General features: G+C 52.7%; 1 protein-coding gene and 1 long non-coding RNA gene across 4 annotated transcripts in view; both read left to right on the forward strand.

Annotated features, from left to right (window-relative positions):
- Positions 1-352: 352 nt before the first annotated feature.
- Positions 353-4,457, forward strand: LOC115601655. Its single transcript, XR_003989432.1, has 3 exons — positions 353-500; positions 3,047-3,414; positions 4,140-4,457. It is a non-coding gene; the product is annotated as an uncharacterized LOC115601655 (long non-coding RNA).
- Positions 4,458-6,072: 1,615 nt separating this feature from the next.
- ATN1 (atrophin 1) overlaps positions 6,073-13,513 on the forward strand; it is a 28,128-nt gene continuing 20,687 nt past the window's right edge. The window contains exon 1 of one of the 3 annotated variants that reach the window (XM_030471956.1): positions 6,073-6,410. The gene's annotated coding sequence lies outside the window, so the exon portion shown is untranslated. Of the gene's footprint in view, positions 6,485-7,166; positions 7,310-13,513 lie in introns of those variants that run through there. The other 2 variants (XM_030471957.1, XM_030471958.1) reach the window with 2 other exon arrangements.

Below are 13,513 nucleotides of genomic sequence, written 5' to 3' on the forward strand. Positions count from 1 at the left end.
TCTACATGCCAGTGTTTGGGAGATGGGGACATTTTGCCATCAGAAAGGTAACTGAAACAAGCAGAGGGGATCGGCAAGAGAAAGAAAAGGCCTCGGTACCCCCACCTCCTTTCCCAGCCTTGTCCCCCAGCCAGGCTGCTCTGTTGGAGGAAGGCAGGAGGGAGGGTGGGCATTGCCCCCCTCATCTCCACCAAACCACATCACATGAACATCTGCTGTGCAGGGTCTTTAATCATGCCCTCCAGGGTAAGCCCCAGGCTGTACCCAAGCGATGGGAACCTGGAACTGCAAGTCTTTGGGAGCGCAGATCCTCCTCCCCTTGCAGAGCAGTGACTAGAGGAATAGGTGGAATGTGTCTCTCAGCTCCATCTTGTTTCACAGACGCAATACAGCAGTACTTGAGGAAAGTAGCCCGTGCTCAGCTTGTGCCCCAGCAGGCCGAGTGCCAGCAAGCCCCAGCGCCTGCTCAGCAGTGTTATTCTGGACAGACTCCAGCCAAGGTAGGAGACTGGGGGGTGCTGCTGTGAGAAATCCAACCCAAGCTATGATGGGGAAGAAATGGTAAAACCACCTTGCCCACTGCTACCGGTTCATGTCAGTAGCCCCTCTATGTACTTGGGCACACATAGGTCCTGCAAACCTCCTGCCCCTCTTCACTACAGCAAGTTTCCAGACCCTTACTTAAGCCACATCGCCTTGTCTTTCGTGATGAGCAAGGACAGGGGAAATCGCAAGCCCCCTCAACCCTGTCCTGATGCAGACTTTAAAATCAAAAGACAACACCTTAAACCACTGCAATTTCACTGCTGATTCTTCACTAAATAGCAGAGGAAAGGGAGTAGGTTCAAGAAGGGAAGACAAAGGCTATGGCACACATGCCCAGAACAGAAAAGAGTGGGAGGGAGAATGTAAGGGTAGAGACAGGATTGGTTCCTAGGGGATCACCAGTGAATACAGAACAAATCTCGGTACTAATGAATAGCTTGTGTCCTAGCCGCAGGCCATCTCTCGCCCATGCTCGCTGTTAAGTCTCCCCTTCAGCCCCTCGGAGCAGCAGCGTAGCTGCGGAGTACAACTCCCCCCAAACCCAAAGCCCCCGATCGCCCGCGGTATCCGCGCCTCATGCCCAGGGCTGAACAAACCCCCGCACCCTGCGGGGCAACGCGAGAGGCGCCTCCCTCCCGGCGCGGGGTGAGGGCCGCGGGGAGCACCCGCACACGGCGGCGGCGGAGTCAGCGCATCCCGCACGGCGCGGCGCCGCGGCTGCCGCTGGGAGCTGTAGTCCGGGAGCCGCGCCGGGAACGCTCCATTTTCCCGTGCCGGGGCCTGCCGCGATCCGGAATGCTGCTCCCGGCAGCCATGGGGATATGAGGTGTGCGTCAAGGGGGTGCCCTCCCCTCTGCAGCGGTCCCTCGCAGCCACATTCCCGCCCCCCCCCCCCAAGAAGCGTTTGTGTACGACAACGCTGGTTTTGGGCAGGAAGGTGCGTTTCGGGTGCGGGCGGGCGGTGCGGGAGCACACAGTTTCCAGTTGTACACCTAACGGCTGTGTTCCTTTGTTTTAGAGGCTGGGCTTTGGCGAGTGGTATGGCTGCTGCTTAGCAAGCAGGGCAGCCTCTTGGAAATCAAGTTTCTTAGCTTCTATGTTCCCAAGAGCATCTCCCCTTCCCCCCGCATCCGCCTTTTTCTTGTGTAAGGAAGGAAACTAAGTACCCAAGGTAGTCTGTGTTGCCCATTTAAATACAGCACCGCGGTAACAGCAGGGAACCAGTATATATGTCCCCACACTGTGGTAACAATTTGTTAGCGAAGAGCTATGACTATTGCCACGTCCCTGTGTCAGGGAAGACACGTGAAAGCACTGAGGTGCTGAGAACACATTGTGCTGTGGCAGGGCCTCACCTTGGTGCCTTTTCTCAATCAGAAGAGTTTGTCACTGGTGGCACAATGTATATAAAGAATATAGGGCCTTGGTATGTTTGCCTGGGCCACTGCAAACCTCCATCCTTAGCTAATGCACCATAAGATGTACGCTGCTTTCTCTTCGCCTCAGTGGCAGAGATTTGGTTATCGTTTCTTTTGTGATAGAAATGTCCAAACATTTTGCTGTTCCCACACCTGAGGGCTCCTGTTGTATAAGCTGATGTCTCCATCAGATTGCTGTGCTGTAATGTGCATTCCAGTATGCTTCAGTATGAGGAACAGCACAGGGATGGGCTGGGAATGTGACAGTATCTGTAAAGGGAAACATTTCTTGGATTGGTTTTCTTTTAACTCTCATGTCATACTCTGCTTAGATGACATTTTCAGAACGATGTCAAGTGCTTAAAGGGATCATTTAACACTAGCCACCACCACAACCCCTCCCGAAGCCTCCAGAATTGTTCTTTCATTTCTAAATAGGTGCGTGTGCCCATAATGGAGCTGGAAGGGGAGATGCCACTGAATTAGGCTTGTTGTAAAGCGCACAGGGAAGCATTAATGAAGAGCTACTGAATTTCTCTGGTACTTTTTTGCCTCTCTCAAGAACGAAGGGGTGGTGTTCAGTGTTGGGAAACCAACATCTTTAACATTGGAGGCTGTCAGAGACACTCTTCTGCTGAACATCTGGCAAGAGGTCAGAAATTTGGGTGCTGGGCACCCTACTTGAATGAAGAGTGTTTGGCTCATCAAGGAGACTACTGTGTGCTATGTGCCAAAAAAGGAAACAGGGCTCTGTATTTTTAGAATCAGAGTTTCACAGGAAGGTTTGAGATGGGAAGGGGTTTCTGGAGGTCTCTGCTCCAAACTCTTGCTCACAGCAGGGCTGGTCCCAGACCTTGATCTGGCCCCTACCAGCACCTGTGCCAGTACTGAACTACCCTCAGGGAGAAGGTTTCCCCCTTATCTAGTCGTAATTTTCCTTGTAAATTTTGGAACCCTTTCACCTTTTCACCCTTTCTAGATCTGTCAGAAGAGCTTGACTCTGAGTTCTCTATTCCCCCTCCCCCCAAAAAAACCCAGCTGAACAGAGTAATTACTTCTCCCCTAACCTTTTGCTTTTCCAGGCTGGAAGAATCAGCTCCTTCAGCCTCTCCTTGTATGCCACAGGCTTGAGCACCTTAACTATCTCACTGTGATGCATTTCTGTAAGAAAGCTACATCCCAGCCAAGACCTTTTATTTCACATGCTACTGCTTGTCCCCTGGTAGAACTGGAAAGTGGTGGGACGATGCAGCTGGAGAGACCTCAGGAGGCAGCGTGTCCCATCTCCAGGCTCTGAAGAAGGACTGGCTGCACGCCACCAAGCTTGGTATCTGCTTGCTGAGGCCTCCTGGCTGGCTCACAGACTCCACGAGCCATTTATCAATCCTGAAAAGATATAGCTAATAATGCTCTTGATTTGCTCAAGGTCTTCAATATCTTCATTTCAAAGGTGAGAGAATTTTATTTCCCAGGTTCTGCAGCCAGTCCACTTGGCCTCTCTGCATGAGCACACACGACCACTTGTGCTCCTCCTGTTTATTTTCCACTTACGCTCACCACCCTGAGTCAGAGCAGTGTGGTTTTACCTAGCAGACATTTGGCTATGAGGATTTCTGAGGCAGTGCAGCCTTTGGGAAGGCTGACAGCACCCATGTCAATGCTGTGTCCATAGCCTGTCCCCAGCCGGCCAGAGATCCCGAAAAGGTCTTGAACGGCTGCACTTGCCTTCAATCACTCATCATTTTTCATTTAACATTTGTTTAAGACAATTTTTTTTTAACTCAAGCAACTGACCTGGTTATGGGAAATGATGACATGAAAACCATTCGGGGCTTGACTTTGTGGTTAAGTAAACTTGGTGTCACATGTCAGTGATCCTGAAGACCCTGGGGCTGAAGCAGTACCAGCCACTGTAGCTTTCACAAAGGCATTTCCCCAAATCACAAACCTCAGGGATCTGGATATTTTGTTTAGCATCCAGAAAACAAGGATTTTGACAAGATCTTCCTTATTCGGAAATCATCACTTTGGCCTCTAAGGGTCACATTCACTATGAGCTCAGGACGTAAGGCTGTCAACTCCTAAGGTACCGGTTTGAAGCAGCCATGACAACTGCAAGCACTGCTAGCTCAACAGCAATTATAATAACATTCTTTCTTGTTTCCTGGGTCTTAGCTTGGTGAGCCCCTCTGTGAAGCAGATAATCATAGAACTACAGAACCAACCAGGTTGGAAAAGACCTTTAAGCTCATCAAGTCCAAATGTTCCCCAGCACTGCCAAGGTCACCACTAACCCATGGCACTGAGGGCCTCATCTACACTGTTTGTGACCACTTCGAGGGATGGTGACTCCAGCACTGCCCTGGGCAGCCTGTTCCAATGCCTGAGCACTCTTTGGGGAAGGAATTGTTCCAAATATCGAGTCTAATGCTTACCTCTGTGCTAGGCATCAACAGGGTATTCTTGCCAACATAAAGCACCTCTGCAAAATGATACTGTGAAATGTTTCACACTGATGACCCAAAACCAGTGGGCACTTTTGCACATTAGCCATGGTTAGTTTTCAATCCCCCACTGGACGTGTGGGAACCAGAATGTCGTAGGGAACAATAGCACCCCGGATTACTGCTGGCAGGGCGGAGGCTCTGGCGAGGGTCAAGACAAAGAAGTAGGTTGGGGAGAAGGGTGGATGAAAGAATGAATGAAGGCTGGAGACATGAGGCATGCTCATGTTGTGCAATGGGGTGCTGCGTGCCAACAGGGCTGGCTTGGGAACGAGAGGCACTGAGAGCTATGCTGTGTCCAGGATAAACAGGGAGGCCCCAAAATGCCACAGCGCCCCTGGGGAAAAGGGTGTGTGAAACAAACACGTTGGGAGCCATCGGCTTACAAGTGTGTTTCAGGGACTTTGTTATTAACGTTTTTGAAGTGCTTGGGTGATTAGCTCTACAGAAGAACCCGCGAGGAGATGAATACGTCTCTATTGGCTGCCGGCTTTGGATGCCGTACAGTAAATAGTGCTTGGAGCCATGTAACGGACAATAGGAATTCCTGAATAAAAACCCGCTGAGAGAGCAGCATCCAGCCTGCGTTGGAAGGTCCACCCGAGGAAACGGTGTGTGACTGAAGGCTATCACACAGCGGTGCAAGGGCTTGCCCATACGCACTCAGAGCCTCTCTATTTAATGCAGGCAGACACACGGTGCAGCCGGGGCTGTGCGTGTCCGACCAGCCCTGCTCGGCGAACCCAACCCGGGTAGCGAGGGCAGCGCCTCCTCACTTGTAGCATCTCCACGGCCCGCAGGAGGTTGGGTCAGACCCTTCATGGGCTCCCGGCCGCCCTCTTCCCGAGGCCTTCCTTCGGCGGCAGCCGTTCCAACCCGGTGGGGCCCAACTCGGCCGGCGGGGGGTTCAGCCGCTCTCCCGCACCGTGCGGCCGCCTTCCACCGGCGGCGGAGGGGAGGGGGGGGTGTTTCCATGTGGCGCCGCCCGGGCGAGACCCGCGCCCGCGGGCTCCCAGCGACCCCTCCGCTGGCGGGTGGTGTGGACCCGGGCCCCCCCGCGCCCAGCCCCGCTGGCCATGCCGCGGCCCGGCGCGGGCGGGGCGGCCGCTCGGTCCCCGCGCAAGGCTCTCCCTTTGTGCCGTTGCCTGGTAACCGGGCGGGGGATGGGAGGCGGCCGGCGGGGCTGAGGGAGGGGCGGGAGCTGAGCAGCGCCAGGCAGGCGGCCGCCGCCCCCCGGGAGGCCCCGGCCCCGCACCGCCTCCCCCGCCGAGTCCCCTCCCGCGGCCGCGGGGAGCGCGGACCCGGCCCGCGGTTCTTTCTCCACAGCCCTCCCCGCGCAAAGGGGTCGGGCGCCCCGGGCCCGTCCTGCCAAAAAGGCTCCTCCGGGCTCTTCCTCCCCCCAGCCCCCCCCGCTCTCCGAGCCTTTGTGCCGGGGGCCGGGCTGGCTGCTCGCCCCGCGCCCGTGTCTCCTCCCCGCCCCGCGCTCCCGCGGGTGGGTCGGGGGGCGTGCGGCGGGGCCCCCGTGGGGAGGGGCGGCGGCGGCGGCGAGCGCGGCTGGGGGGTGACAGAGCGGAGGGGCGGGGGGGGCTGGTTCTGGGCTCTTCGGAAATGGGAGGTGGCTAAGGCGGGCCGCGGTCGGAGCGGTGGGAGGGCGGCGGGGCAGAGGCGGCGGCGCCTGAGCGCGGGGTGCGCGGCGGGAGAGGGGGCGACTGAGGCGCGGGGGCCCCGCTCCCCGCCGCACCCCCGGAGCCGCTGCCCCCCGCCGCCGACCGGTTATTCCGGAGACGCGAGAGGAAACGAGGGAGCGCGGAAAAGGAGGAGGGAGGAAAAGGGAAAGGGGGGGGGGCGAGAAAAAGGGAGGGGGGCAGCGTTTAAATCCCTTCCCCCCGCTCCTCGCCGCCTCCATTCCTCCCTTCATTCGACCTCCCCTCCAGAGCCGCCGGTGAGTCCCTCGCCTGCTCACAGCCGCTCCCGCCCTGCTTGTCATTTTCGCCCACTCTCTGCATTCTTCCGCGGGTGGGTGTCTTCCCCCCCCCCCCGCCCCGGTCCGTCTGTCGGGAGGGGGGCGAAGCGGTGGGGAGGGGGAACACCAAAGTTTGGGGGGCGGGGGGTACCCCCGCGGCGCTGGGGAACGGCCCCCGGCGGTGCCTGCCCCGGCGGGGTTATGGATGCGGCGAGGCCGCCGGGACGCCGCGGGTCACGGAGGCGCGGGGGGGGCGGCCCATCGGCCCCATCCCGCTCCCCGCGGCGGCCGGGACCGCTCGTAAATCACCGGGAATGGGGGCGCTGCCCGCCCGGGGCTCGTTCGCTTTGGCGGCGGCCGCTCCGCGCCCCCCCTCCATGGAAGGGGAGCGGGGTTTGGGGGGCGGGCTGGGGGGCTTCGCGCCCGCCACGGGGGTCCCGGGGCGGGGACACCCCCCGCTGCGCGCCGGCGTGACGTCACCGCCCGCGGAGCCCCCCTTTCCTGCAGCGGAAAGTTCGGCGGGGCCGGGGGGGGGTGCCCGGCGGCGGAGGGACCGGGGGGGCCGGGCGGGACTTGTGAGTTCGCAGCCCCGCACCGGGCAGGGAGGGACACTCAGCGATGCCGGGAGGGGGGGAACGGACGGGACCAGGCGGCACGCTGCCGGCCCCCAAAACCGCCCCCTTCTCCCGGCGAGCCTCGTATTGTTCCCGCTTACGCAGGTGCGGGCAGGAATATTTGGGAATAATGTTTTCCATCGGGGGAAGCGGGGCATGGGGCAGTGTGTTTCCTCGTCCTGTGGCAGGCACGGATGGGATTCGCCCCCTCCACGATGCCACCCTGAGCCTGGGGACCTGCTGCCCGCTCCTCTGGAATGCCAGGTTGGTGCCTGGGGACCGGGCAGCAGACAAGACCAGAATGGTTGGGCTGCATCAGAGTGGTGGTTGAGCTCCCTTTGAACCGGCTGAGATCCCTCGGCATGTGGGGCTGGTTGTCCATTTGCTGCTGAGGGGTTTTGGAGAAGCAGCATCTGTATTTCCCAGCTGTGGCTGTGCCATGGGGTGAGCAGTGGTGGTTCTGCCCCGCTGGGTCCTGCAGGCTGGTGGCCTGTGGCTGCCGCTGCCCAGCGCATTGCTGGTTGTATTTTGCCGAGTGGCCGCTGTGCTGTTGGAAGTGGCAGCCATTTGGTCACTGTGGCATTACTTTTGCACACTGCCTTTGCCTGCCATCGCCTTCTGCCTTGGTAGCTATTGTATGTGCCTCAAGTTGCTTTCGAGACGGGCAGTGTCTTTCTTTGCTGTTTGTCTTGGTGCTGTGGCTGCCTAGAGTTCCACAGCCAGTTACTTAGTTCCCAGGATGGCTACTGTAAGAATTTGTATTCCTTTTGTCTGCAGGGTCTGTTTTGCAGTGCTGTGGTTCTTGAGGAGCAGCGTGTCCTTACCGAGCTAGCCACTCAGATCTCTTTTCATTATCTCTGGTTGTCTTGGGTGGATTGCAGGGGAACCTCTATGCTTTCCAGCACAGAAAAAGTGAGGAGAAAGTAGTGGGTCATTATCCTAAGGTGTGTAGCAGGAAAGCAGAAGAGAAGGAATTGGAAATGCCATTTGTTTTGTGTCCACCTGAATGGTGGAGTGTGGTTACACACCCTTTGGGTATGTGTATGCCTAAAGCTTTAGAGTTCAGCCCTGACTTCCCACCAGATTCAATGTGTCAGCACATCAGCTGAGTCCCACAGTTGTTTGAGTTGAAAGCTGGAACCTCCTTTCTTCTAAGCCCGAGGGTGTTGTGCATCACTGTTGTGCTGCACATGTGCTCCTGAGGGACTGGAGCTCCACGATCATCACGACCATGGATGGATGCTTGTAAATGTGAATGGTCAAATTGTTCATTGGAATGAATTTCATCCTTCCCCTCCCCTGTTTCTTGACCAAATCGTTATTTTTATTTATGTTTGTTATAGATGACTGCATAACCAGTCATTTGTGTATTTCCCCAAATTCTTGGGAATGATCTGGACTTTCACACCAGGCTTTCCCAATTGTGTTTCATGATGGAGCTTTTCAAGTATGGCCAAGGAGTGAACAGTGCAGTACCATGGTTCTTGCTAGAAATGATAAAAACCCTCCAAACATTTGAAAATGAAATGTGCAGTGAATCCTAATGAAGATGATTAACAGGTTTAACCTGCTGCAGTGGCCTGCCTTTGCCTCTCTTCATATGCATTTACCTCCTCCCCTAGATTTTCTACCCCTTGGATACCTCTGAAACCTTCAGAAGTTTGTCTGCACAAGGAATTACAATAAGGTTTCCTGTGGACATACTTGTATTCCACAATAAGAATGGGCATGCGAGGGATTATGATTCTATAGCATAGTGGCATCACTAAGAGCAGCCTGATATGTGGTTTTCCTCAAGAGGGGGAGCATCTAGTCCAGTTGCACTAGATGATCATTGTTGGTCCCTTCCAACTGAAGTATTCCATTCTATTTTTATTTGTAGCTGAAATGAATCAGGTAGGTTTCCTTCTTCCAAAAGCTCAGCCTGTGTCACTCCTTGTATACCCTCCTGGTTCTTCCTGGAGCTCCCTCATGTCCATCAGCATTTTCCTGTGGGATGGAGGTGGAGTCGAGGGGAGCAGTCACTGTAGAATACAGAGCTGTGCAGGGAAGGCTTATTTATTTACCACATCTGAGGTGTAATAACTTTGCAAATGTAGTCTCTGGAATTGACCTGAGCATTTATTCAGTTGGGCCCCTCCTTAAATATGTACCTGAATGTTTACCCAGTCTTACATTTTTCCTCTTTGGGTGTCTGCCTTTTCTTCTGAGAACCTGGTTTCCTCCTCTGTCAGGCTGTATCTTCCCCAGTTCTATTGTTTCTTTCTCCCATTCTCTTCTGGACAAATAAACTACTTTCTTGTCTCCAGTGGATTTTCTGATCTCTTTTTTCCTCCATTAGGAGATGCTATGGAGGTATGAAGTGTATTTCCTGTGTTTATCACTCCATCTCTTCCATCCTTACTTCTTGAGGAGTGTTAGTAGTGAAGTACAAAATAGTAATGCATTACAAATTTCTGAAAGGCCAAAGGAAAAGGCAACGCAAGCTCCAAGTGTGTTTAAAAGCAGCAGCATCTCTGAAAACATCATGTGTGCTACACCCAGGGTCTGTGTTCCTTGCAGAATTAATTCATGTGATCACTGCTCAAGCCTGATCACAGCAGATGGGTTAACATGAACATGAATTGCTCCATCTCAGTGCCTTGCCTGTTACTGAAGCTGCAGCAGTCTCCCGGACGTGTTGCTGGGTTGGCCAGGTACATGTCCCATTGCTCTTTGTGTCACGCTGAGCTGAACACCGGAGAATCTTTTGTCCTTCCAGTCATGTGGTGGGCAACTGTGAGCCCACAACCCATGTCTTCGGGTGCGTGTGGAGAATGATGAGACAGAAGGGGATGCTTCCAGCTCAAGTGGTTTCAGCTTCTCCTCTCTCCCTTAGTCTGGGTGGCTGATTTGGGCTTCCAGCATTTGAGGGAGAGGATTTGGCATATGTTAGAAGTTGAACACAAGTCAGCTTTGTGAGGAAATGATCCCTTCAGAAGCCTTAACCTACCTCCAGTTCTGATAACGCTCCCGCAGAAATCTCTGACAGCCTGTTTTCTGCATTTGTTGTGGCAGCAAACATGATTTGTTATTGTCTCCTGTAAAAATATCAATATTTGATTGATTGTTGTGGTAGTATTTTCACCTACAAACCAAAGGGTAACTGCAGTGTCTTCTCTGAGCAATTTCAGCCAACGATGGTCTGTCTGGGCTTGGCTGAAGAAGGGTAGCTGGGTGCTTTCAATCTTCCTTCATGTCTCTTGCCCTGGTGACATTCTAGATCGGTTTAGGTGGAAAATGTTAGTCTTGTGCTTCCCTGCCTAAAAAGGCACTTGGTGATACCCTGATTGATGTTTCTTCCACAAGGTCTCTCTGTGTTATAGATCACTTAAGTGAAGGTTGCATCTCTTTGGACAGTGGATTTGATATACTGTGTGTATATATATTAATGTCTGTGCGTATATATCACAATATATATAATAGCCTGTATTATGTAATATATAATACACGATGTTATAGCTTAAATTTTAGATTGAGATATATAACATAGTGCGTCAGATATAAAGTGTATCTACAGCATAGTATTTTGGATATACTACTGGTTTTCTTTCAGGCAGTGCAGTAGATGGAGTGATTTCCCTCAGAACTGCTCAGAGTCGGCCAGACACATGAGGAGGGTCCACCCGCTATGAAGAGTGGTTTATCCAGTTGGGATTATCCATCAAGCTTTCCTCATATGTCGCTGCACCATTGCTTTCAAAGTACGTTTTCACCCAGGTCTTGTAGACCCCGTCACCTCTTGGCCAGCCTCTCTCTATAAGTGCTAATGACTTTAGTATTGAAACACCTGGTGTGAACAACTGGCCGGTCCTCTCCTGCACAGCACATGGCAGGAAATGTCACCTGGTGGTCTTTACAGAAAATAGTAAAGGTATTTATTTTACAATAAAAGAAATTAAGCCCTTAAAGATTTCCAGGGATACATTAGATCCCTGTGCAAGTTTTCCAAGTGACTGATTTCTCCCACTTTTCAGATTTTGCACAATTTCTGTGTGGAATTTGTCTAGCTTCAGCTAGATCCATTGGGTCTTGGGTATTGTGCATTAAAGAGCCTTCTGCTGTCAGCAGTCTTCTCCCTTTCTAGTACTCAGGCCATCTTTAAATCACCTTTTAACCTTTTCTGTGATAAGCTAAATATACTGACTTTCTTCAGGCTCTTTGTGTAAGGGGGGAAGAGTTACCAGAAACCCTTCTTTGTTCTATTTTGGAAGTTTTCAATTTGTCAGCATCCTTTTTGGAGTACACGGGTGAAAACCGCCCCTGCTACTCCCATAAAGGTCATACCAGTCCTGTATATAGCCAGGTAAAAGTGATCTCTCTATTCCTGCTCCTGAAGAAGATTCCTCTCTTTATGCACCAGTGGCTTCATTCATTCAAGAATAGTCCCCTCAGAAGTCTCGTGCTGGGAACTCATGTTCCATTTGCTATCAGCCATTAATTACAAGGCCTTTTCCAAGCTTCCGTGTGTCCTTGGATCTTCATCCTTGAAAGCATTCTACATTCTTCTCTTCTTGATGTAAAAATCCTTCCTAATTTGGGCTCAGTCTCTGGGCTCAGGTGCCCACTTGAGAGGTGGAGGCCTGTGTCTGTGATGGGTAAGGCAGGTTATATTATCTGTAGGTGGTAGCACTTTGGCATGAATTGCTTGCTTTGAATTCTCTTGGGATCAGGGAGAATTTTAGATACTTGTGACTTTTAATCCTTCGTTGTATCATGACCAGGAAGACCTTGATTTAGCCATCATGTGTTCTGATTTCATAAAATCATTAGAATGAAAACCATACTTCATCATGAACTTGAAGTATGTAAGGTAAAAACCTCTCCTTCCTCCCAAGGGTGGTTCAGCACTGGCATAGGTTCCCAGGGAGGATGGGGACATTCTGTTTTCTGAGATATTTGTGACAACCTCATCTAGCTTTGCAGTTTACTATGAACAGAGACTTTGAGTGGAGACCTGTGGTGATCTCTTTCCATGTTAATTTTCCCATTGGGTTTCCCTTCTCTCAGCCCCAGAGGTGAGGACAGAATCATCCCACTTAACTAGTTCTGTAGACTAAGGAAAAGCTGTGGGATCCCAAGCAAGGGAGTTAACTCAAAGCTTATCAGTGTCTCAGGTCTGCTGGATGATTGTTCCCGTGCCCATCTCCTGGCACCAGTTCACTCCTGTACTTCTGGATATGTCTGTCCCTCTTCATCCTGGTCAGATGCTTGCCGTTTGCACAGATGGCACTTGCATTGGCTTTGCCGTCAGTTGGGAATCTCTACCAACAGAATTAAAAGAGTGTCCTTGGTCACTCTCTGCAAAGTCATGGAATCATAGAATCATTTAGGCTGGAGAAGACCTTTAAGATCATCAAGTCCAACCGTTAACCTAAACACTGCCAAGTCCACCACTAAACCATGTGCCTGAGCACATCTTTTAAATACCTTCAGGAGTGGTGATTCCACCATTGCCCTGGGCAGCCTGTTCCAATACTTGATAACCCTTTTGGTGAAGAAATTTTTCCTAATATCCAGGCTAACCCTCCCCTGGTGCAGATTGCCCTAACGTTTGTTGCTTGGGAGCAGAGACCAATATCCGCATTGCTACACTCTCCTTTCAGGTAGTCATAGGGAGCAGTAATGTCTCCCCTCTGCCTCCCTTTCTCCAGACTGAACAACCCCAGTTGCCTCAGCAGCTCCTCATGAGACTTGTTCTCTAAACCCTGCACCAGCTCCATTGCCCTTCTCTGGCCCCGCTCCAGCACCTCAATGTCTCTCTTGTAGCGAGGAGCCCAGAACTGATCACAGGATTCGAGGTGCTGCATCACCCGTGCCCAGTACAGGGGGACAGTCATTGCCCTGGCCCTGCTGCTGCATTGGTGCTGATACAGGCCAGGATGCTGTTGGCTTCTTGGCTGCCTGGGCACAAGCTGCTCATGTTCAGCTCTGTCAGTCAGCACCCCCAGGTCCTTTTCCATGGGCAGCTTTCTAGCTACTCTTCCCCAAGCCTGGAGCATTGCAGGGGGTTGTTGTGGCCCAAATGCAGGACCCAGCACTTGGCCTTGTTGAACCACATACCACTGGCTTCAGCCCATCGTTCCAGCCTGTCCAGATTCCTCTGTAAAGCCTTCCTCCCCTCAAGTAGATCAATACTCCTGCCCAACTTGGTCTGCAAACTTGCTGAGGGTGCTCTCAATCCCCTCATCCTGATCACTGATAAACATAACTGGCCCCAGTACTGAGCTGTGGGGAACGCCACTTGTAACCAGCCACCAAATGGATTGAACTCCATTCACCACCACTTTTTGGGCTCAACCATCCAGCCAGTCTTTCACCCAGTGAAGCGTATGCCCATCCAAGCCATGAGCAGCCAGTTTCTCCAGGAGAATGCCATTGGAAACAGTGTCAGAGGCTTTACTAAAGTCCAGGTAAACAATATCCACA

This window comes from Strigops habroptila, chromosome 2, assembly GCF_004027225.2.
Source record: "Strigops habroptila isolate Jane chromosome 2, bStrHab1.2.pri, whole genome shotgun sequence".
NCBI classification, from domain to species: domain Eukaryota; kingdom Metazoa; phylum Chordata; class Aves; order Psittaciformes; family Psittacidae; genus Strigops; species Strigops habroptila.